This window comes from Protopterus annectens, chromosome 17.part0 (genome assembly GCF_019279795.1).
Source record: "Protopterus annectens isolate FY-2018-M chromosome 17.part0, PAN1.0, whole genome shotgun sequence".
Classification (NCBI taxonomy): domain Eukaryota; kingdom Metazoa; phylum Chordata; order Ceratodontiformes; family Protopteridae; genus Protopterus; species Protopterus annectens.
In genome coordinates, this window is record NC_056751.1 from 243,227,201 (window position 1) to 243,253,603 (window position 26,403).

The following is a 26,403-nucleotide window of genomic DNA, read 5'->3' on the forward strand; positions in this document are numbered from 1 at the left end:
TTACAGACAATGCCCAGCAGATTTGATAGGCTTGTAGACAGCCAGGAGTTTTTGGTCACTGGATCACAACTGACTGGGAACATACTTGTGTAGGATGTTTTTAGTGCTGGACAGGCAGATGGATGATGGATTATTTTAAAGGTAGCAAAAAACTGTGTATATGTTAGATGATGATGCAGTTCTAACCAATTTAGGCTCTTTAGTGCTATACAGTGGTGGGTTCTGAAAGGGATACTTGCTGCAAATTTAGCAACTTTGTTGTAACAGTGTTCAAGTTTCATTTTTGTGAAGCCTGAATGTTAATAAGGATGGGAGTTCAAATAAGAAGAGTGGGGAGGTGTTAAGTAGTAGCAAGTGTAATCTTATTTGTGTCAGTGAGAAAGATTTTGGCTATGTAAAGCATCTTCAGTTTTTGAGGAGTTTTTCTTATGCAATTTTGTTTATGCAGGTCGAATGTAAGATTATCATCCACTATCACCCCATATAATTTTCTATGAGAAGTGACTTCAACAGTTATGTTATCAAGAGAGAGAGAGGACTTTAAATTTATTTTTTTCATGAGAGATGGATTTGGGGAAAAAGTAGTATTTTGGTCTTTTTTGGGTGGCGCATGAGTTGTGAGTTATGAAGCCATGTTTCAGTGGCTGTTAAAGCTTTCTGAGTAATTTTTTGGTGGTGTACCATGTTGTCAAATGTGTAAATGAGGGTGGATTCATCTATGCATTGTATTAGGGTAGCCTGTTGTGTAGATGTATAGAGGGTGCTGGTGAAAATGATAAAGAGGAGGGGACCAAGAATAGAGCCTTGTGGTACACCAGTGGTGACTGAGAAGTAAGGAGACAGCATGGAGTGCCATTTTACTGATTGATAGCAATTGGACAGGTAGCTTTTGAACTACAGAATGGTGGGCTGAGAGAGACCTAGTGAGAGCATTTGAAGTAAACTAGTTTTCCATTATCTCTAGCTTTATTGACAGTATCTATACAGGTTAGAAGGGTAGTGATAGTACTATGGGAAGGACAGAAGCCATGTTGTGTGGATAGTCTAGCAATTGTTTTTGAATACATTTTGATGTGGGGAGATATGGCTGCTATAAGTCTAAAGTTATTAATGTCTGTTGAATTTCCTCCTTTGTACAGAGGGATAATGTGAGACTTTTTCTAGAGACAGGGAACATGGGATTCCTGGATTGACCTATATATAAAGATTGAGAGGGGAAAGGTAATGCTACTGGCTATTTTTAGGTACTCACCTGGAAGGTCATCAGCTGAAGAACAGCACAGTTTAAGTTTTTTTAAGAGTAGTTTTATACAGGATGTGGGCACAGGTTTGAAGTCGAAGTTGGATGTGGTAAAATCCTTGGTTGAAGATTCTATATTATGTATAAAATAAGAGCTGAACTGTATTGCAGTTTCGAGCGGTGAGTTACTGAGAGAGGGGTTTGGGTTGGATTTTTGGCCGAGATGTAAGATTTCTTTAATAGATGTCCAAAATTTTTAGGCTTGTGTTTAGTATTAATCTGAAAGTTATTATAGTATAATTTTTGTCTTCATTTATTTGCATTTTAGTATGATTGAGAAGCGTTTTGAACTTTTTAAGGTACTGAGGTGTTTTATATTTTTGCCATTTTTACATGCTTTTTCTTTCCTACATTAGCATTCTACTCTTTTTGTATAGCCAAATTGCATTATTTGCTTTTAGTCTCTTCCTTCTAGGAGGTGCAAGGCTATTTATGATATTTAGAAAAGTTGTATTGAATTGATTAACAGCATCATCTAAGGGGAGAATTTTTAGGAAGCTCCAGTTAATAGAAGACAGTGTAGTAATAAACATTTTTGGGTTAAAACTTGTAAAGATTGTGTCTTGTTTTATAGATATGCTGTTTAACTGGATGTGAGATGTCTGGACATATAGACTGGGAGCTGATCACTGACATTGTACCTGTTGTGGAGTATCTGCTAGGTTCTGATACTAGTATCCAGTCTAATAGGGAAAATGATGTCTTGCTATAATGTGTGGGGCTATTAATTAGTTGTGGTAAACCATATAAGTTCATGCTAGATGTAGGAGAGTTAGATGTCCAACCGGCATTCACATCACCTAGTAGTATTTTTTCTTGTGAAAGTGTTATGGCTATCCAATGCAGGATATCCTCCAGTATAGCTGTATTGTTGCCAGGAGGGATGTAAAGGACAGTAATACATATTTGTTTCTAACTGTTTATTTTGAGGTAAGGAGCTCTGCTGAACTGAATTTTGGTATTGGTTTGCTGTAAGGTGAAATGTGGAAGGTATTGGGGAACATTAAAGCAATACCATCACATTTCCACTTTATGCAGTCATTATGGATGATATTATAATCAGGAGGTGTAATTTCGACATTGTTTATGATGATTTTAAGCAAAGTTTCATCTACAGTGAGAACATCAGGCTTATGTTGGGTAATCCAGGCATGTAGTTCGACAGTTTTATTTCTTATGCTTCTAACATTTATTGCAGAGAAAAATAGATCACCAGGGTTAGGTACTGTCTTTTGTTGGGTTAGAGAAGTATGTGGGAGAGAATTATCTTTGTGTTCATTGTGATAGGTGGGGCCAGAATTAGACTGTATATCTCCTCTAGAAGAATTTGAGTATATTGGGGAAATATGCATACTTGGTTTTTGGAGAGGATTCTTGCACTTAATTTTGTTTTGGTTTGAAATGAAGTGCAGTTAATCAGTCTATAGTTGGAATAAATGTAAGACCCAGTATTAAACAGGTTTGATGCAGTATGAGTGTAAAGCAGAAGTATAGATAAGTGGTTGGGACAGAGTTGGAGAGATCATGAGATATTACTGAGTCATGGCAGGATGAAAAACAGGATAGGAGGAGAAGGATAGAGGATAAGTTGAAGAGTAGTACAATTAAGTACAGGCATCTGTATTTTATAGCTGTCAAGTATTGGGGGAGTAGCAATGAAGAAGGAAACAAGACATTGCAGGGCAGTAGAAGATTCAGTGATAGTGAATTCAGAAAGCTGGTAGAGGATAGGTAAGGTAAGGAGAGAAGTATTTTCTGTACAAGACGAGAGTTGGGTTGTTCTGGTATCTTCTCTGGAATGCAAAGAATGGAGGGGTATGAAAGGCTAGTGTATAATTATGTAGTAAAAATAAGAAGAAATGTGAGTTTATTTGGGAAAAGTAAAAAGATATAATATGGAATAGATATGTACTGTTAGGGAGGGTTGTGATTGTGAATGGATATAATGCAAAGCAGTATGGGAGGGAGAAAGAGTTGGGAATGGGGCTTAAAATTAAATGGAGATATGGAAGTAGGAAACAAGAAACAGACGTGTTTGTATAGAAGTAGTTAGGTCATTTGGGGAGGGTTTTGTAATAAGAGTCAGAAGTGAAATATGTATGTTGGAAGTATAATGTTAGGGTAAGAGGGGGGTGCACGGGAATTGGGGTAGGGTAGTAGGCTTCCCACCCTCAGGTCAAATTATAACTGAGAGCAATCAGTTTATAGCCAGTGCAAAGCAATTAGCAAAGAGGTGCAAAGTAAAATAGGTTTCCTGTCACTTCCTGAGGATAAATAACTGGTATATGCAATATAGTCTACTCGTCAAGAAAAAGGGGACAGTGGACATCTTGGTAAGAGGTCCTTAAAGTGCACGGACTATATCACAGAGACTTTCAGTTAAAGAGCAGACATGTATTTAACTGGTTAAAATTAATACACAGCAAGGGTCTGCATGATAAATGTGTTTAGATTATACAATGACAAAATTCTCTGTAAACATGTAGTGAGTGCAGACTCTGGAATGAAAGAGAAAAACTCTACTAAACTATAATATTATACTGAGGCAAAAAAGTTAGCCCTTATTATACAAAAAAAGGAGATGATGGAAGGACTACAGTAAGTCAGAGCAAGAAAATATTGGGGAACTGCAAGAGTAATGGTAAGAAAATATATAAATGTAAGCTCAAAGTAGTTTTAGCAGGAAGTAAGAAAAAACAAAATTCACAGCAGCTTCCAAATAAAATTTGTAATCCAAAAAACGAAACAGCTTTTCAGGCAAAACAATAAAGCCCTGAGCAGGGCAAGCTTAGAAAATTGTGAAAAAAACCCATGGATGGCTCAGGACACTTTAGTTCACTTTATTCCACAGAAACACAGCACATTAATGGTCCACCATACATTTTCGTTTTAAAGGAGGAAATGTTTTTTAAAATGAAAACGTATGGTGGAGCATTAATGTGCTGTGTTTCTGTGGAATAAAGTGAACTGAAGTGTGCTGAGCCATCCATGGGTTTTTTTCACAATTTTCTAAGCTTGCCCTGCTCAGGGCTTTATTGTTTTGCTTGAAAAGCTGCTTCATTTAGCAGGAAGTATACTGATAGAGAACCACAGTAAAATGGTGTAAATATACAGCTGTAACGAGCAAATTATCAGAACATGGCACTACACTGATGAGCACAATATAAACTATGGACCCTGTAGGATGATAGCAAGGTCTCATCCTTTTCTTGTTTATAGATTACTGTAATAATTGCCTCTTTCTATAACTCAGGAGGTGAGCCACATTGAAAACTCCATTGAATAACCTTTTCCCAGATGTGTACCGCTTGATCTTTCTCCATTGACTAAACTTCCATTAGTATCCCATCTGCACCCATTAATTTGCCTTTCACCATTTTCCCCCACAGCTCTTCTATTTCTTCTCCATTATAGGTTCATAGGTTCATAGGTTTATACTAGGCTATCTGCCCTAAGGCATTTATAAGCCTAGCCCAAAGTTATGTGGCTTACGCCACCCCTTATGTTAGAAATAATGTGCCCATTAGTTTGTTGTGCCTCTGTCCAGCAGTGACACAGAGATGATTCCCGGGGTAAACCTACGATCTCCCATCCACCGGTCAAGATTTCTCTTGAACAGAGCCAGCGAGGTGCTCTGCCTCACATGGACCGGGATTTTATTCCACAGCATGGGGAGTCTCTGGGTGATAAATCTATCCCTCCAGCACGTCCTATTTATATCCGTGCTAAGGTTTAAGTCACTTGCTCTAGTGGTTCTGGTGGATTTGGATTTTTTGAGGTGGAGCATGTCCATTAATTCCGGGTTGGTCATAGCCTTGTATGTCAGGCACAGGTCACCTCTGAGCAAACGGTATGCAACTGAATAGAGTTGGAGTTTCTTCAGTCTGGCAGTATATGACAGGTTTTGGAGTCCCTTTATCCTTTTGGTGAGGAACTTTTGGGGTCTCTCCAATTGCTGCAGGTGTCGGGTGAGATACATCCCGAATGGGGCATTGTACTCGATCATTGGTCTGATAAGTGAAGAGTACAGGGGAACAATGACCTCACTTGATCTGGATGTGAATCCCTTCATGATCAGATGGGCAATGTAGAAGGTATTTCAAACCACTTTAGCAATGTGAGTGTCAAACGAGAGGCCACTGTCAACCTGGGTACCCAGGTCCCTGATAACCTCTTCTGTGCTTAGTGGGTTGCCACCTATATGGTAGCTTGGGGTTACCTTGTTTTTCCCGAAGGGTATGACTATACACTTTTTTGCGTTTAACTTCAGGCCATGGCTCTGGCACCAGCTATCAGTTTCCGTGAGACCCCTCTGAAGGATGTCTGTGTCCGATGTACTATCCACTATGGCACCCAGTTTGCAGTCATCCGCAAACTTTGTCAGCCATAATCCTCCTATGTTTGCCTGTACTTCTGAGAAGTAGATGCCGAACAATAGGGGGCCAAGGACTGAGCCCTGTGGGACACCACTTGTAACCGGCTTGGAGGCTGACATGGCTCCAGCAACTCTAACCCTGTGGGTTCTGTCCTTTAGCCAGTTTGCAACCCATCTTGTGACATATGGGTTTACATTTAAGCTGGTAAGTTTCTCTATGATACCCGAGTGGGGTATTGTGTCGAAAGCTTTTGCAAGGTCAAGGTAGGCTGTATGGACTGCCTTTCCCTCATCAATGGCCTTGGTAACTGTTTCGAAGAAGTCAACCAGGTTCAAAAGGCAAGATCTGCCCCTGACAAAGCCAAACTGGGTTGGGTCCAAGGTCTGCAAGTCCCCTATGTCCTTGTTTATGAGTTCCATTATGATCCTCTCCATAGCTTTTCAGACCAGGCTTGTTAAGCTTATGGGGCGGTAATTACGTCCGTAGAGGCACCGCCTTTGTGGAGTGGGACCACAGTTGCTGTACGCCACTCCTTGGGCACATATCCTGTGGTAAGGCTAAGATTAAACAGCTGCCTTATGTGCGGGTTTAGTTCTTCATTGAGTTCATGTAGCACACAGCCGGGGACACCATCCGGTCCCATTGATGCTGTGTTTTTAGCTTCAGAGAGAGCAGCTTTCACCTGCGCATTTGAGATGTCTGGGAGGCTACACTCTGTTGGGATAGTTATCTCTCCTTTTGGGGGGGGGTGAAGTTTGCGCTGAACCTGTCTGCCAATATGTTGGCAATGTCTGTGGGTTCAGTGATTTTGTATCATTTTGGACTAATTCTGAGCATATCTGGGAGTTTCCACCCAGGTTTCTGACATAGCTGAAGAAGGCCTTATGATTGTCTTTTGAATCTATGGCAATTTTTTTCTCAAAGTTGGCTTTGGATGATTTTATGAGGGATCGTAGTTTCTTGCTAGTACTGATCAAAGATGCCTTCCCTTTTTGGGATTTTGCTCTATCATGTAATAGCTTTCTCCTCTTATTGTAAAGTTTGTTTATGGCTGGGGTTCACCAGACTGGACGTTTGCCCTTGGTGGAAAAAGTCTTGGTTTTATTTGGGATTGCCTGATCCATGCAGTCCTGAAGGTGTTCATAGAAGGCATTTGTAAGGGCTTCCGCAGCTTGGGTTGTGGTTTCCACTGGCTTGGGGGCCTTGAAGGATACCACTCCAGTCTTAAGAAGTGTGAAGTTTGCTTTTGAGAAGTTCTTCACTGTGGTCTTTTTTGCTGGGGGTGGGGGTGGGATGTGGATCTCCAGTGAGATTAATTTATGGTCTGATCTCACCAATGAGGGATATACTTCCGGTGTGGAGCATTTTGTCCCCATGTTTGTGATGATCAGGTCTAGTATATTTTCTCCTCTTGTGGGAATGGTGACTAGTTGTTCCATAGCATTTGAGTTTATGAACTCCAGGAACCTTTGGGCTAGAAAGTTGGGGCTTGAGTAATGTTCCCAGTCTATATTCGGGTAGTTGAAGTCACCCAATATGATGGTGTTTGGTGATACATTTATACCCTCCAGTGTCTTCAGGAAGGCTGTGTGGGTTTCCTGAGTTTGAGAGGGTGGCCTGTAGCATGCTACAAATTGTAGAGCAGTTTTGCCTATGGTTAATTGCACCTGGATGGTTTCCGATGCTTCGTGCATAGCCACCAACCTGGAGGTGTGGGTATCCTTGATGAATATGGATACACCCCCTCCTTTTGTGGTATGGTCCGGGTTTTGGGCGCGGAACGCATGATATGAGGTAAAACCTGATAGTGCCGGGTGCTCTCAGGAGCCTTGAACCAGGTTTCAGTCACAGCACAGACATCGATGTTCTCCATACTGAGAAGGGCCTCGAGTGCGTGCATTTTGAGATTTAGACTTCTGGCATTGAGCAGCATTACCCTTAGTTTCTTCCCGTTTTGTTTTCTAGGGTGGTAGGTTTAGAATTTGAGCCTTGCCTAAAAAGGCACTATGGGGTGGCAAGAGCCTTAGTCAATATCCGGAATCCCAGGGATGACAGGTGCAAGCCGTCCCTTGCGAAGCAGCATGGCTTGTCAAGCATGTCATCCCAAGCAGACAGACACTGGATCCCCTTTGAATGACACCAGAAATTAAGCCAATTGTTAAAGCTGATCATCTTGTCACTATATTGTGGCATCATTCGTGGTGAAGGAAGGATACTGCTCAGGGTCAGGGTCATACCTGCCTGGGCTACATAATCAGAGAGCTCCTCTATGTCTCTTTTCATGTAGTCCAGGGAGGTACATCTCAGGTCGTTCACACCAGCATGGACAATGACTGTGTCATACTTGTACTTGCCGTGGAGTGACCTGAGTGCTTGTGTTATGTGGCGGATTCTAGCGCCCGATAGGCAGCTTACCGTGACCTTCTCCTTGTTCAGCCTGGTGAGTGGGACATCAGTGTGTCTGACTATGGAGTCACCTATGACAAGTATGTTTGGTGTTGTATTTGGCCTTAAGGGCAGTGACTGCTTTGCACACTGATTTTGTTTTTATGTGTTGTTTGTGTGGTGTCTTGAGTTTGCAGTTGCTTGGGTGTCTGCTTTGGAGGCCTTTGCTGTTTAGGTAAATTTTTACTCAGAGCCTCCGAGTATGTCTTAGTGTGTTTATGTGTTTGATTCAGTGGTGTGGCTGAGTTATGTGAGACTTGTATTGTGGTGTGTGTAGTTGCCTTCTCCTCCTGCCTGGTCTTGCCAGTCCTGAGTTGAGAGAGCTCAGCCTCCAGTTTGGCTAAATAGCTGCATCTCTCGCAAGTTTTAGTGTTATGTGGGAGGAGGAGAGGGTTGTCCGTGTACATGAGGCAATTGTAACATTGCCTCAGAATTCTAGATTCACCAACTGGGCAGGAGAGGACGCCAGCATCTGACCCTTCGACATGCTAGAAAGAATTATGAGTTGGTATGAGACAGAAAAGTAGAGGGCTTAGCAAGGAAGTGGGCACTCCTGGGGGGTTTTGCAAGTGAGGGATTTGTATAATATAGGAGTGCTTGACCTGCAAAGAAAATGCTTATAAGACAAGGGATATGCTTTTAAGACAAGTGCTGAGCTTTTTGAGAAGAAAAAGCAATTAGGAACAAGTGCTGTGCTTTTTAGTGAAGGTGTAAACTGTTTAGGTTCCTAACAGAGCAGTTCTAAGGGAAAAATTGAAGAACAGACTTAATGGAGCCAGAAAAAGTTTAACCTTGTTAAACCGGCGCTGCCCGATGCTGCTCTAGTGGCAACTCCGCGCTAAATCACGTTAAGGCGTGCTTGATAGCAGGGGCTGGAAAGAAGCAGGAATAGACCCAAAACGGACAATAAAACTACAGTTTCAAGTCAGTAACCACTCCTACGGGGGGCAGGGAAACTGCTCAATGTTATTCACTGCCACTGATCAACAGAGAGACTTTCCTTTAGCCCAAGCAAAAATGGCCTCACAGAAACTTACAAACAGTTCAGGAAACAGCAAGCCTGTAATTGAACTTATTTAAATCTCAGAAAAGTGGGGAAAAAAGCAAGATTTTTTTTTTTTGTTTTTTTTTTTTTTCAGAGATAGCAGAGGTTCACAGGTAATATCAAGTTATAACAGTGCAGTAAATGACCCCACACAAGAGTGCTAGGTCAAGGACAGAAAATATGCAAGTTTTGAGAAAAAAGATTTAAAATTAAGTGCAAACAGGAAATTCAGTAAACAACTTTTGGTTGTGCTCTAAATACAGCTACTAATGCAGAAATCAAGTTTAACAAGCCAGAAAATGCTCAAACTAGGCAGCTATGCAGAAAAACTTAGCAAATAAACAGAGAAAAAATACTTAAAATCTCAAAAGTGGCTCCCTTCTTCTCTCAACGTTTTCTCCTCTTGGTGGGTGCTTCACCAACAGCCAACAAGCCTGAAAAGACGCCAAAACCACGAGGCAACTAGGTTTTAAGAGAGGAAGATGAAGGAGTTTTGGAAATGACCCCTGTTGGCCAATAAAACTACAGTTTCAAGTCAGTAACCACTCCTACGGGGGGCAGGGAAACTGCTCAATGTTATTCACCATCCTCTTAACTAGCTTATTACCTTTTCTTCTTCTTCTTGTATCATTGACAATACCAACTTACTGCACCAATCATCCTTTTTCTGGCTATCCTCTTGATTTCCTTCCTCTGTATATAACTTTCAATAATAATTCCTACATTCTTCTAATAGTTCTAGCAGGGAGCTAATACTTCCTCTGGATCTTGTCCTTTTTATATTGTAGATCCCTCTCTCAACATCCTGCTATTACACTCAAACTGTCAGTGCTCTCAAAGCCAAAAAAAAGCTGTAGAAAAAATATGAACAAAGCGCAAGGCACCCAAAACCACTAATAAATCCAGCCAAGGAGTGCCAAAGACCAAAAGATAGTAGAAAAAATATGTTTGCTCTGGTAATTATTTTAATTGTATTTTTTATCTGTCTCCTCCTGTAACACATTTTAATCTCTCCTTTCCCTTTTCTATTAGTCCTTGCTACATCCCTTTGTTTCAGTTCCTCTAACTCTTTCATCAACAGTGGCCTCTTCCACTCACTTTCTTCATCCTTAGTTTAGTAAATTGTTCTGCTTTTTCTGTACTTTTCCATTTACATCCCCTGCTAACATTCCCTGCAGCATCCCGTCAAGACAGTGCCATTCTGTTTCATTCTGCAACAAATGTCCTGGGAGCCCCCAGTGCCTCTGTAACATTATTTAATTCCCTAATCTTATTTCTATTTCCAGAAGTGTGTGGTCCAAAAACAAAATCATCTCCGCAATCACTTTCACCACTGCTTGTTCATATTACCTATTGATATATCCCGTCAGTTCATGACCAGCAATGTTACCTGCAGAGTAATTAGTAAAGCCATGTTCATTCTCCTCATTTACACTATACACTCCCAAGTATCCATCCATCCTACTGACTTGGTGTAGTTCACTAGAAACGTCCCTTTCATTCCTTAACTATTCCCATCTTTTTAGGTCCACAGCTTACAACCATCTTTTCAGTTGTTATATTGCAATCTCCCATAGCTATAGTCATTCTTTCTTGTACAGATACCACCTTCACAAGAAGTAACCTAATTACCTCTAAAGATGCTCTTTGGAGGGGGGGCATATTTTCACTAATATAATTTTTTCCCTGACAGCCATCCCTTAATTTCCACCATGCATCCCTTCTCATCTATAATCTTTTCTTCTTCCTTAATATGAAATGTTTTCTTGGCTCTGAGAGCCACCTTTCTTCTTATATGGCCCTCCTATGTCACCTCTGCTAGTAACTTATTCTTGGCTCTACCTAGCTTCTGGTGTTCCAATCTTCTCAGATGAGTATCTGCTAACAGTACCACATATGGGCATACCTTCCTTATATGTACAAATACTCTCTTTTTTCACTGGATTTGTTAGTCCATTTAGATTCCCCCTGGCTCATCTAATTTCACCTCTTCTGTCACAATCTGCTCCTCCTCCATCATACCATTCCTACTGATTGATTCCTTTGTGCCACCAATAACATTCCACTTCTACCTAGTTCCTTCTTCCTGCCACATTGTTCCTCATCTTGCAGCCATGTTTTTTCCTCTCCAGAGGCTACTTCCTCTTGAATAATCCTCATGTTAGGGAAGCTGTCAGTAGTGCCTCTATCTCCTCCCAGCTGAGTTCCTGCCAATTTGTGTTGCAGTTTGCTACTTGCATGTTTTTTCCAATATCAGTGTCCACCCTCTGTGTATACATGCTCCTTTAAGATGGTGTTTACCACTGTGTGTGCTACTTCGTTCTTTGTCTGTCTGCACTGTCACGTTCACCTGCCTCTATGTGCACCCCTGGCAGTCTTTCACAGACAGTATTGATAAGAATATAGAGAATGTGAGAAATGCGTTGACCTATGTTAGATCACATGACTGTAGTATTGCATGTATTCTTGTAGGAAAATTTACACCCATACTCCACTTATTTATATGCACAAACTTTACAATCATGTAGTAGTATGAAAAAGTGAAAAAACAACATTGCATTGTCTGCTTGTACAATCAATGTGCACCTGGTTTTGGATGAACTATGGTAAAAGAAACCATTTGAAAAGTTGCTCAGTGTAACTGCATGTATCAAAGTGTTAAGATAATCATCACAATTGTGATAATTAAGAGTTATGGGCAGAGTGTCCTTGCTGTGCCTCATGGAAAAGTCAGAGTGCAGCAATAACATTTCCAAAAATAAGAAGAGAAGTCCATTGAAAACAACCTATTAAAGTATCCATAACTGGAAGGCCACTGAAAAAGCCAGATATGTGTATGTGTGTGTGTGTGTGTATGTATATATATATATATATATATATATATATATATATATATATATATACATATATATATATATATATATATATATATATGTATATATTTGTATTTATATACGTTTCCCCTTTACATGCTCGAATTTTTACTTACCCGAAACTTAAAAGGATGAGACGACTTCGTTGAAAACTTACTTTTATGAACACTCGGATCACTGGAATTTTACTCCAAGAAAGGAAACACTTGGCCACCATGGTGAACTTTGCCATTTTTCCCACTGAAGTGCCATTTCAGAGTTGGTATATATAGTTAGGGGGACATGGGGGGCCAGCCACTTGATTGAGTTTGATGGCTTTGGTTTGTTTATTTTGTCATGGGGGCGAAGTGGTTCCTTTCCCTAAGTAAAATTGTTGTGTGTGTAAATTCGATTATGTGAAGTAGACCTATATAAATATATATATATATATATATATAAAGACTGAACATTCAAAACACTGAATGACGGAATTTACCCCTTCTTCACTGTTGTGCAATCTTGGAGTTGGTATATATAAGTTAGCAGGGGGTGTGGGTGGCGCACCCCTCCACATGAGGAGTGCAGGGGGGCTTGCTCCCTGCATTAAAAATGTGTTCAGTATTTTGAATTTTCAGTCTTTTGGGATTCAGTCTTTTGGTTTGTCAGTCTTCTGAAGTAGACCCATATATGTGTGTGTGTGTGTGTGTGTGTGTGGGGGGGTATTTGTTCATATACAGTATATTAAAGTCAAGCCATCAAACAACAAATGATCCAGCACAAATGGTTGATTATCAGCAGATTGAAAAATACAAAAAAAAAGTAAAACTTTTTTTTTCTGTTGGGGGGGGGGCACTACCTGCTAATTTAATATATCAACTCTGAGATGGCAATTCTTCTTCTTCTGGCTTTTCCCAGTTAGGGGTCACCACAGTGGATCATCTGTCTGCTCATGATTGGCAGTGGAGTTTTACAGTGTCAAGTTGCCAGTCTGGCTCCCAACCTTTGACAGAAGGCACACACACGCACTCATGCCTAGGGCCAATTTAGAGTATCCAATCCACCTACAGCATGTCTTTGGGATGTGGGAGGAAACCAGAGGACCCGGAGGAAACCCACATGACCACAGGGAAGACATGCAGACTCCAGACAGAAGACACCCCAGCCGAGGATCGTACCTAAGAACCTCTTGCTGTGAGGCGACAACACTAACTGCTGCACCACCATGGCCACCTTCACTCTGAGATGGCAATACAATAGATAAAGGCAAATAGCAAGACTCATCCTGTATCAGTATGTACAATCAGCTGATTTTAGACCACACATGCCCATGCTTTTCCTGATCGATGCAAAATGTTTGACTATAGTGATGTATTCCCCTCTATATATATATATATATATATATATATATATATATATATATATATATAATACGCACACACACATGTATATATATGGGTGTGTGGGTGGACAGTATGAGAGTAAACAATGATAGTAGATACTGAAAATTGCACTTATTAAAATGTCTTTTGAATGTACTAAAAATACTGTTTCATACAAAAGCCTACAGCATGCTTAGTATAAAGATAAAGATAATTTTTGAAATGATCATTAAAAGTAATGTTTGTTTTCTCACAGAATGCAAATATCTATATATAGCTTATAAACAAAGGGATTGTGTCTAGATCTATGGATGTGATTGCCCCCCTTTACTCAGCCCTAATTTGGAAAATCATTGAACATAATGCCCCCTTTGGCATTTATCTGTCTATAGACACATGCAATGAATGCCTGCAGAGAGATACCTTACTAAAAGAATACAAAACCTAAACAACATGCCCTACATGGACCAACAAAGCCCTGTCACTATACTTGACATACTACAAACTGCTAAGAGGTGACCTGTGTCTGGTATGCAAGGCATCCTCTGATCCATTACTGATTTACTGCACATCAGCAAGTCAAATGGCATCAGAAATAGCCTGGGGATCTAAACCTCTTCAACAACATCAACACACAGTTTGGAGGGACAGCTATATGTCACAGAGGATACTGCTGCTGTGGAATAGACTCCCCATCCACATAAAGTTATCCCTGTCCATTTTCAAGTGCAACTTAGATCTATGGAAGTGAAAGAGAAGATTTACCCCAGGACTTCCCCCTGTACTACTAATGGACAGAGGCAGCTCCTAAATGCTTTATCCCATGCATGGGTCCTCTCAGTTTATCTATGGTGTGATCCCAGTTATTCTTATTAGGGGTACTATACAATTATCGACCATGAGATGGGTAAGACCAATCTATAACCAAATGGGATAGGTTATTTTTAGCAAATAAAGGGAAATGGCCCACAATGATAGGTAGCCTAGTAATTACCTATGAACCTATAACTATAGAAAAGGGGTGTGGCATATGCAATACAGATCTTTAAACATGTGAATACATAGCTGTAGGAAATTGCTTTTTGTGTGTTACCCTTTCTAGAATCTGTCTGAGTCAACTAGACTAGTAAGACATCCACAGTCAAAGTCACAGGGATGGTGGAATGAAGGAGGGGCAGTTGTCCTAGGCACAAACTGTTAAGGGGCATGGTCATCATTTCAGAGGAGGTGCCATTTGGTCCCTGCAAGCAGTATCTGTAATCATTCAAGCATGGCTGCTTGAATGACGGCCAGAGTTTGCATGTAGGAACTGTAAGTATACTAAGTACGGTTACAGTTTAGCAGAGGTATTTGACACAGTTTAGCAAAGAACTACTATGTTGATACAGACTAGCTCTTTGTTTAATTTGAAGACCTTGTTTAATTATAAATGACAGTCAGTGAACTGTTGCTAATAGCTGCTACAGTTTAGCAAGATGTTTGATACAACAAATAACTATTATGTGCATTTGAAATAGCCATTTGCTTAAGCTGAAGACCTTTTTTATGGTTCTCAACTTCAAATGGGTACTAAATGGGGTCATTCCCCAGGGCACTAACTAGCCTTGATACAGATTCATCCATACTGTCTGTGTCATTTTAGGCCATACTGACAAACCTCAAGACATTACACTGTATTATGAGCTTGACTATGTCTATGGGAAGGCTGACCTATCTCTGTCAGAGAAGCTTCAACTTAAAGGTATGAATATCATGACTTGTTGCAGAGCTATTACAAAAGGAAATGCTTTGTCTAGTTCATATAATGAGCAGGACTAATGGCCAACAAGCACACGTGTACTTACACTGTAGCTGGGGTTCTTAGAGGGTTTGTGGATATTATCGCCACAAATGCTTAAAGTATGACTTTGTGTCAACATTAGGTTACAGCCTGGAGAATATTTAACTTCAGACATGTATTAATTATTATATTTATGATACATTTAGGTTTGCAGTATTTCTCCTGAAGCAGCAAGTCATATCAAAGAAATGATCCTCAGATCAGAGCATTCATCTGCTCATCGAAGAACTCAAAATGTCAAGCTAGTGTGTTTTCATTACCAGTCTAGGTAATATTTATAGAGAGCAGTACCATTTTAAGCAATGTCTTCCGAGAAGGCTAAATTGCATGCTGGATGTCACATGATCCTTTCATCTTCTTCTGTAGCTGCTATGAATGTAACCTAGAAGATGTAATCAAATGGCTCGTGTGTGTCTTCGTTAGTACACCTGTTAACCATGATCTAGGCAGAAAGAACTACAATATATCTCAGAGTAGGCTTAAGTAGCAATTGTGGAGCATTATTTATTTGCAGGGACACTGACTTTGCAATTTCTGGGAAAAATACCAGTAAATTCCAAATATGGACTGTATTGAGTATAAAAAAAATGTCACTTTCATAGAATTTAGGCTATTCACTACAGCCTGCATTTCTTCTCATATGTACTACTTACAGTCCTGCTAGCTTGCTTTATTCACTGTTTTGTGTCTAGAATCTGTTTTAATTTAGCATATATAGAGAGGTGCAGTAAAATGTTTTAATGAAATCATGTTAAGAACCAGAAATTACATTTAAAGGTTATGGGTATTATTCCCAGATTTTATCTCATGAAAACATTTTTTTTGAGAACTGTAAATCAGTTTCCTTGTTTATTTGGCCTAATGAAGAGTTAATACATGCTGATGATAGGTTCTCACCAACCTGTACGTTTGAGAAATTGCAAAATTTATGATGGCCCAGTAAAGGGTATTGCATCAAATCTGTGTTTCAGTGTCTGTGCATTCAGCTTAATGCATTAACTTTGCCATTTTTTTTTAAAGTAAAACAGCTAGAGATATCTCTGTACCACATGCATACAGATGAGTTATTTGGGCACTTTAATGAAACGTTAAGGTCTATGTTACAGAACCCTACAAAAGTGGATGGGAGAATCTTGGACCAACAGTTTCCATGTCTTCACTTTGTTGTAACAGGAGAATCACAAGCTTCAGCTTCATTCATACCATCTGATCTGCTATATGGTAGACATATTGAGGAGTTGCTAGGTACCACAAAAAAAACATATGAGGAGGCAACATTCCATTTAAAACTATGATGGTGCACTTATATGACCTAAATAATGGGTTAAGAACTAAAATGTGTATATTAGGAACAGAGAGAGAGTCTAAGAGACATATACAGTAAAGAGTCGATTATACAAACGTCGATTATCCGAAATGTCAATTATCCGAACCAGCCTTCCAAAGTTTTCAGGTAGGAAAAATCATAAAGTATAAATATGTAAACATTATACGTATTCACTTGAGCATGTTTTTTAAGTTTGTACCCAGCTCGTGTGTGAAAAATATTCTTTATAGTCCACTGGAATCAATGAATAGTTGAAAAGTGTATTCTTGCATGCAGAAAAAAACAATATTTTAGAAGTTTTTTATCCATTTCAATTATATATTTGATTATCTGAACAGTTTGATTATCCAAACTACCCTAGGTTCCAATTAGTTTAGATAATTGACTCTCTAGTGTAACAAAGAGACAGATGTCAGAGAATTCAAACTAGGAGATAAAGTACTCAAGTTAGGACCCACTGCTGCAAATAAGTTTCTTTCAGTGTGGTAAGGACTTTTTGAAACAGTAAAGAAAGTATGTGAATTATAAGGTTTGACAACCAGATCAGTTGACTCATGTAACTGTCCTAAAATCTTAGAGAGAACCTGAAGTTTCTGTATTAAGTATGTTTTCGGAAGAAGCTAAGGTCCCCACAGCATATCCAGAAATCAAAACAAGGAAGTGATTAACAGTGTAAGACTCCAACAAAAGTAATCCAGACAGCTGAAGATGAACGAGCATTTAAGCATCTGAAGGATACATTAAATTCAGCATCGATAGCAATAGCTCCATGTTTTTATGAATGATTCTTGGTACACATGGATGTCTCTGGGGTGTAGACACTGGCACAGTTTTATCTAGAATTATAGAGGTGGTAAACATCCCATTTGTTAAATGAGCAGGAAGCTTAGTGATGCTAAGAAATATTATTCAGCAGTAGAAAGAGAATGCTTTGCTTTTAAATAGTCCCTTGCCACCCTAAACTATAACTTGTTAGGCAAGGAATTTGTATTGTTAACTGGCCACTCTCCTTTACAATGGTTATACAGACAAAACGACCATAACCTAAATGATGACAATGGTCTGTAATCCTTCAGAGCTTTATTTTCAAAGTTGAGTACCACCTTGGGCACAATGACATAAATAATGGTGGTCTGTCTCATACCTACAGCCCCTCTAGTGGGGCTACAACTTGTGTTACTATGCTCGTGGGTCATGTAACTGCTAAACCATGGACAGAAACAGGAGAAAGACATAGCAGTAGCACAGGTAGATTGACCCTTTAAGAAAGAGAGAGAAAGATAGCATGCAGGAAATAGGAAAAGGCAGGAAGTTAATGGAAATCGGCTATCCTTGGGAGATATATCAGGGGCCACTACAACTACTAACAGCTGATTTCTGACCTCTGTGCTGAGACAGGGTTTGGCAGGGGAATCTCTAGAGACTTACATGCATGTGAAAGATGAAGTCCCTGATGTACTTGGCTTGAGCTACCAGCTTACAAAGAAGTCAAGGGGTAAAGTTTAGTGAAAGAAATGGTGCTTGCAAGACTTGTTTTGCTACAAACCTTACACGTGAGGAATCCTGAAAACTGTTGTGAAGAGCAGATGGTTAGAAGTATTGTTTTTCCTATTAACTGTGTGTGTGAAGAACCCAAAACATTGATAAAAAGCACTGATATTTGTAGGTCTTGTTTTATTACAAACTCTGCATTTGAAGGAATCCAAGAATTTAAATGGAAATGAACTGAATTTTATTTTGGTTTTCAAACTGATTCTAAGACTGTTCTTTACTTCTCTGTATATATTACACCCATTCCCTTAAGTTACAGTTTGTATATTCAGAAAATATAAATTAAGATGAACTTTTTGCATCCAGTCAATAAAAGTTAACAGCAGCTATACAAGCAATAAAACAGGCAGACTGGAACATTGTGAAAGAATAAAAATAAAATGAAATACATTAATTGCAATGGGAAAAAAAAAAACACAAAGAGATGCAAGAACTCAACCCAACTACTTTCTTAATGACTTTCAAGAGAAGTATATTTTCCCCTTGCAATTAATTGTGTCAGTTTAAGATTAATTATACTATACAGTGCTATTCCAGAAATGTAACACAATTCAGTTTTAAGATGCACATAATTTGTACTGAAATGGTTAAATACAACAGATGAAACAACAGAGCACACGTTTTTGCTATTATGACTTATGTAGATATGCCATCTCTGTGATTGCTTTAGTGTCACTTCTTTTTTTTTGCCCCCCCCAATGTATACCTTCCAGCTGACCATCTGCCACTTTCTGCTCTCTTTGCTACTAACATCAGTGTCCCCAGTACTACACCCAGAGGATGGTATTGCCTCAGTTGTAGGCAGACTGGGAGGGGACTGGGGAAATGCAGAGTCTTCAGCAGTATAATATATGCTACTATGTATGTTGGGAATTTTTCTGAATGGGTGGAGCTATATCACTGCATGTAATGTCAGTCAGTTCCAGCCCTACCTTCTAACGCTGAATTCCTGAAGGCAATCTGTCTTGTGATCATAGCACCCTCCATCACAGGGTTGTGCCTAATGGCAGACAGACATACATTCCTCCCCTTCCTCCAAGAGTGTGGGAGTTGGCAAAATGCTGCTCCTTTTCCACCTAACATTCCACAGCTCATGTAGCAGCCAAGCTCCTAATCAATCTCAGGGCATGTGGCTCATAAACAGAGTCCATCCCTCTCTATCACAAAGCATTTTTTGTGTCACTTGGTAGCAACTGCTGTCATGTCTGTTTGAATAGTCATATCAAATATCACAATGTTTCATTCAGGAGGGTTTGGAGAATCATAGTCAGGACTAATATTATGTTCAGAGTAATTCTGTAGCTCTTGAACAGTTTTCCCTGGTAAATGTGTAATCTCATTTAATCGCTCTGTCATTTTCTGTAGACTCACTGACGTTTCTTTATTTTTGAACAAGTCAATGTAGTTGAATACAAGTGTCTTTTGTTCTGAGTAACTGAACCTCTTCAGTTTCAGCAGTGCACAATCGAAGAGTATCAGCTAATTTCACAACAGCATTGTATTGCTCTGAATGCTATTGCTTGGATTTTGCTCACTCACGGAGTCACCTGAATGAAGCAAAGCTAGCCCTATTGCTTTTCAAGTGCCAAAATGGTTCCAAACTTTATTTTCTCAAAGACAGTCTAGAATGAGCAAAACTTCTCATCCTGTCCCAAAGTACTGTCTTACTTTTATTATATAGATTTACAATGGATGATAGGGATTTCAAGCAAATATTCTTTTAATGTACCTCACTCCAAAAAAGCAATATATAGATCAAGCCCTTACAAAATTAAACACACTAAAACATGAGACAATGTTACATATTCTCCCACTACAACTGAAAAAAGAAGGGTCCCAAAGAAAATCATTCCTCAGTCACCATACAGGTGGATTTATCTGCAATTTTCAACAAGTCTGAAACCTGCACATATTTCAGCTTGGCAATAGGGTAAACCTCTATGGCTGCTGGATGACTTGCAGACCAAACAAGACCAGTCCATATGAACTGATTTTGAGGCTTTGTTTTCATTTCTTTTTTGGACCTTCTTCCAGAGGTGTTCTGATATCCTTTCCATGCAGCTTCATACCTAATGCTCTGTCTAGTTTGCCTAAAACGTGGTTATTGGGTATAGCTTTTCCAGCTTCAAAGTCCAGTACTACTTGAGGTTTTTTTACTAATTATCATAGCCAGATCTTTCTAAGACTCTGGCCTGCCCACTTTGCTGAATAGCTTTGCCTACTGCCAGTGTGACTGTTATGATACAGCTCCTCTGTCTCCCGATCCAGTTTAGCAGTATTCTTTGTGATGGTGTCTTGCTTGTTCGGTCCAGCTGCCCATTTTTTTTTAAGTTTCAATTTCTTCTCCTCTTCTCTGTGCAGCAGTAATAGCCCATTTAGACTTAGCCTGTGCAGCTGTTGGGCCTTTCTTTCTAAATACAGTGACAGTATCCCAGTAAATATTTCTTTATGTTAATCTCTCTGTCAAAAAGTTTGATCATTTGGCATAGAGTCTGACTGCAGTAACAGTGGAGAAAGACGTAGATTCATTTTGATTCTTCTTCCAACTAATAACTGTGAAGGTGACAACCCATTCAGTTGTAATAGTATGTTTCTATATACGGCCAAAGTCAGGTGACTGTCTTGCTTTGGACTTGCAGGACAAGTTCTCATGATCTTTCTAACTGTTTGGATAATACTTACTGCTTGACCATTGGGCTGTGGATATCTCAGACTGGTTGCGATATATTCAAACTCCCATTACTGTATATTTTTGCACAATTCCTGACTCCCAGTTTGAGGACCATGGCCATAAAGAGCGATCTATTTTCTCACATCTTGAGAACAATGCTGCAAGTAGCATAATGACTGAAATGGATAAAGTGTTTTACATTTTAATCACTTCTGGGTACTTCTAGTAATAGTGCACACAAATCAGAAAATGGCAGTTTTTGAAGTCAAATAAATCAACAGAAATTTTGCTTCACAACATTTATGGAAATTCATAAGGAATTGTTTGTTTTTCTTCTTCTTCCAGATTACTCTTAGTGAAACATACTATATATCTGGCAGTTTCTAACCGTTGTCTCAGTTTGATGAAACACACCTTCTATCAAGCCCTCACTTTGAACTTTGTAATTCCAAGATGCATCTCGTGTATGCTCAAGCATTTTATGTAATCGCTGGTTAGGCACTATTATTTTGCTAGGTTTGAACTAGGGTCTTGAACAGAGTTGTTTTTATCACAAAAATGTGTAGCACATGTATATTTGTATAGAATGTTTTCTTTTAACCTGTCCACCCTGATATCACCATGTCTTCTAGTAGCTTCATTTCATAAAGACACACTGGAACACAGACATGGTGTAATACCTTTTATTGGACTAACAGGTTTTTCAATTACTCAAGCTTTCAAGCTAGCAAGAGCAACTTTATAATTCCCAAGAAAGGACTCATGCCAGCCTGAGAGCTCGTGTAACTGCAAAACACATGTTGATCTAATAAAAGTTATTACATTGCGTCTGTGTTCCAGTGTCTTTGTGTTTTCTGTTAGTGGACCAACACAGCATTTTTTAATTTTTGCATTACTCCAGACATGAAGTTGGTGACTTGGTCAGTAAACATTTCTTGGGGATTCCTACCCTAGAAAATAGCATTACTGGTTATTTTGAAATGGCTTTTGTAAGGGTACTGCCTCAAGAAATTTCTTGACATAATTAATAATTACTAGGATATATTGGTGGCCCTTACTTGATTTTGCAAATTGAACCAAAGTGTTCATTTCTATGCATTCTTTTGGGCCATCCATGATGGTATCAAGGTGGTCTTAAAGTCAAGTCTGGATGCTGTTCTATGACATATTGGCCAGCTGCACAGAAGTTCTGTATTCATAATACCAGGCCAGGAAACATAGTAACAATTCTAGCTTTTGTCATGCATATTCCTAAATGGTTACCAAAATGTGGCTATATGTTAACTTCATTACAATTGCTTTAAAAGATCTTGGAAGTAATAAATGGCTCAGTAACTACTGTTCTTTACTTTTCTCTACCCTGTAAAGTAGGTCATTTCTTGGGTGTGAAGTGCGGGCTGTATTGTTCCTTTGATTCTATATCTACTCTTGCTATATTTTCATTAGGTCTGCTTGATGTATTGTCTTCCCAGTGAACTTTCTCAAAATTGACATACCTTATCTAGAGGCCAACCAAGTCAGCATTATTCTCATCAGTATTAAAACAAGAAGTGGAAGCTGTGGCCTTTTCTCTTATGAATACTGGTAAAGCATTCAAAACCTCAGCTAATTCATCCTATGAAAAGGGTATCTCACAACAACAATTTTCTTCCATCATGGCTACTGGTAACTTCCCTCCTTCTTCTTTGGTAGTTTCCTTATTTTCTTTACCCTTAGAGCTACGCTTCTGTTTCTGTCTCCCTGGTTTAGTAAAGCAGAAAGAAGTTTAAGTTTCTGTTCAGGATCCCCTTTCCCCTCAGTATGATAATCGTAAGTTTCTATGCTCACTTCCCTTTGAGCATTCTTAGCTCTAGGCCATTCCCTGTCAGTTTCCTCCCTGATTTCATTCATTATTTTAACAGCTGGTTTCTTTTGGTAATATTTACTTTCCCTGTCATTCTCCACACTCACTTTTTATTATTGAATGAGAGTCTTTGTAAGACTCACATTGTCTGCCAGTCTGCATACTGACTTTATTTATTGTTTTTGCAGTTGGAGCATTTTTGGCAAGGCTCACTTTTAGATTTATCTACCTTATTTCTCTAAAAGCCAAATCTTAGTTCCTTTTGTGTCTACTACCGCCTGCATTTTTTACCAGAGCTATGTAATTTTGAATAATATCTGGTAGAACTTCTGTCCTCCATAACTTTTATTGCTCTTTAAACTGGACAGTCTTTTCGGTTATCAAATCATGTGTGATTTTACTTGTGGGGAATACTTGACTTAACTGAGTTTTTATTTTTACTGTATTATAGGACACTCACTTTTGTCTCCATGCATACATATTACTTCAAATTTCTCTTTGCTAGTTTTTTATGCCTTCAAAAATATTGTGATTTAACTAATCAAATCATGCTTTCTGAATCTAGCAATCCATTCATTCTTTTTCCTCTACTACAATATTACATTTGAGAAGTTTAGTAAGAACAGAATGACAGAAAATACATTCTATACTTTTAGTAGTTAAAAGTTCAGCATGTTCACATTTCATAGGTTCACATTTAATAGTCATACTTTTAGGCAGAATCTGTTGGCTAGTATGAAGCGTTTTTACAGGCATGGTATTTTTGTCATTAACTGAGCAGTGTTTGGTAATATGCCCTTTACTATAACATTTAAACCAAGCCAGCTCAGATGGTGACATTGACGGTGCTTTTTTCTTGCCTGTACTCAAAGTAACATACTTAGGTGAAGGTTTGTTATTAGCCCTTGGTGCATGCAAGTGAAATCAAGGTTTGCAATTTCAGTTTGTTATAGATGTTCTTCCAAAACAATTAGCTGTTCAGAAGATTCAGGGTCACTCTGGAAAAGCCACTTTCTTAAGTTACTAAGAAAAGTCCCTTTAAACTTATTTACATAATATTCTAGTCACAGCTTAAATATGCATTGCCAGCCATTTATGACCTTACTAGTCTGTCCATGCTAATGTCCATATATGCCTTCAGTGAATCACCATTAAAATTAAATGCCAAAGTCTGTCCCACACAATTTGAGGACACTTCTTTCAAGCTATGTACCTTTCAACATCCACCAGATAGGCCTCCACATTGTCTTCCTTTTTTGTTTTGTTTCTTCAGAGGGAGACTTGTGTTTGGAATTCCCGTTGAGGTGGGAGGTTGGTTTCTGAGGGTGGAAACCTGTTCTTCCAGGTTAACCAGGTGTTGGCGAGTGACTATACTTCTCTCCAAGAGTCTAATCAGATATTCATTAGTGGCTGCACTCCTTTCCTGAAGAGCATAATTAGCATTCACCAAGGTCTCGAGTAAATCTTTCACTCTGCATAGGATTCAGCAGCTACAGTTTACACAAAGGTTCATAGAGAGAAAACAGCTAAAAGACAATTCCCTTTCACTGATGCAATAGGCTTTTGCCTTAAACACATCCCCATATGGGCACAAAGTTTTATCAAATCCTCAGGGTAACCCTTTTTTCCCGTGCCATGAGTATCGTTTTTCCAGAGAAAATCCATATTTGGGCACATGTGTTTAACAGCTCCTCAGTTTCTGGATGTTTTAAAAAACATCATTTACTACTTAAAAATACAGCCCTCACTGTGGAGACTTACTTCTCGTTAAACAGTCAGTAATTGTTACTCAGGTACAGCTTGTAAATGTGGTGGGGAGAAAAATTTCAGGAAGAGCCCTTTTCAGGTAGATTTTAAGAAGTCACATTTTATTTTAAAAAATCCTCGCTACCAGTGTTGCAAAGAACAGTATGCAGCATCAGTTTTCTGCCTTTGGCATAAGACTTTTTTTACAGGGATATTGAAAAAAAAATGCTTCCTTGCAGCAAATCATGGTCTAACAGATAATTGTACTCCGATTATTTCTCACACAGACTCTGTTAAAAAGCAAGGTTTACGTACACCTGCCCTTTTCAGCAGTGTTCTTGGATTCTTCACACACAGGGCTTGTAGCAAAAAAGGCTAACAAATATCTTCACTTCCAAATAGTTTTCTTGAATTCTTCATATACATGATTTGTAGTTAAACAAGACCTCCAGCCACCAGTCATTTTCTCCAAGCTTTATCCCTGGCAAGCATATCTGGGATACTTTTAAGCTACATAGCCATGCAGCCCTATTAAGACTTTTCTGTTAAATTAACCCTCAGCCTAGTGGTCAGATAGTGTCTACAACATAACTCCATAGGTAGCTGATTTCCATTCCCTTTTGCCCTTTTCTGTTCCCACAAACTGTCTCTTCAACCTACCTACACAATTGTAGCAGGTTTGTTTGTCTCAGTTTCTGGTTTAGCAGCCATGATGTTTCGATAGACAGATAGATAGAGATAGATAGATAGAACACATAAATAGTTAATGCAGATATAAATATAGATATACATACAACTATTCAGAAAGTGAGAGAGAGACAGAGAGAATGAAGGAGTAGCACCAATTTAAATAGTATTTATCATTAAGGCTAAATTGCATACTATATGTGACATGATCCTTGCATCTTCTTCAGTTGCTGCCATGATAGCAAACTGAATATAAACATCCAGGTAGCTGCTATCAGTCTTTGTTTATACACCTATTACTAATGATCTAGGCACTTCACAATGAGCCCATGATATCACATCCTAGATACATACCTCTCAATTGTCCAGAGTTTTACCTCATATTTTTGGTCTGTTCTTCATAAAATTCATGGTTTTCTGCCAAATTTCTGAGGATTTAATTCATTAAATAGTGAGATACATTTGAGTTACAGACTTAACATCCTTCAGAAAATGCATGATAACACAAATCCTGTTATTCTAGCAACTTTCTAAGTTTATAAGAGCAATATTTAAAACATGTCCCTATTTGTGGGCCTTTGTCCACTCTTTGTGTTAGGCTTTGTCCAGATTTCTTGCATGAAGAAATTGTGAGGGATGCCTAGATACTTATAATATTGTTGCATAGCTTGCAGCTATAACTAAGAACATTCAAATTGACAAATTCCCTTGGGGTATCTTTCACATCTGCAAATCAATGTGAATCACAAAAAAAAGAGAGACTTAAAATACATAGCATGACCTATTAAGAATTAAGCCTAACTGTGTGGCACAATATTCTAGACCTAGCTGCTTATATAGTTGGACCAATAATTTCTGGAAACTTGCTACCTACATTTTTTATAATTGTACATCATTAGCTAGTTGGTGTCTCACCAGGTCACTGTCATAATAGGTGTCCCCCAGGGATACATATTGTATCCATTATTTAGTATCTTTTATGCACTACACATCACTTTTGCAAGAATCCTCATAGTGCTACATGTTGATGACATTCATTGACATGTGAGCTAGGGACAAATCTGTGAGGAAAACCTTCTCCTCTCTCTTTTTTTTTGCCCCTTCCCCTCCAACCCCCTGCTGGCTTCTGGCTATCTACCTTGCTGACTGAAACTCATTATCTCCCAGTTCCTCTGTGGCTCCACCATACAATTCTAGATATATTCCTTCATTGGGCATTCACTGTAACTTCCCAGAATGTTAGTCATATAGCAAAAATCATACAGCCAGGGAGTAACGACCCTACAGTGAACCATAAATTGGGTGCCAGGAGCCATCACTTTTGTGGAAACATCTGGTCAT

The 26,403-nt window shown here is 39.0% G+C and overlaps 1 pseudogene; it reads right to left on the reverse strand.

Annotated features, from left to right (window-relative positions):
* Nucleotides 1-20,122: 20,122 nt before the first annotated feature.
* On the reverse strand, nucleotides 20,123-25,086 carry LOC122791422 (annotated as a pseudogene).
* Nucleotides 25,087-26,403: the final 1,317 nt, after the last annotated feature.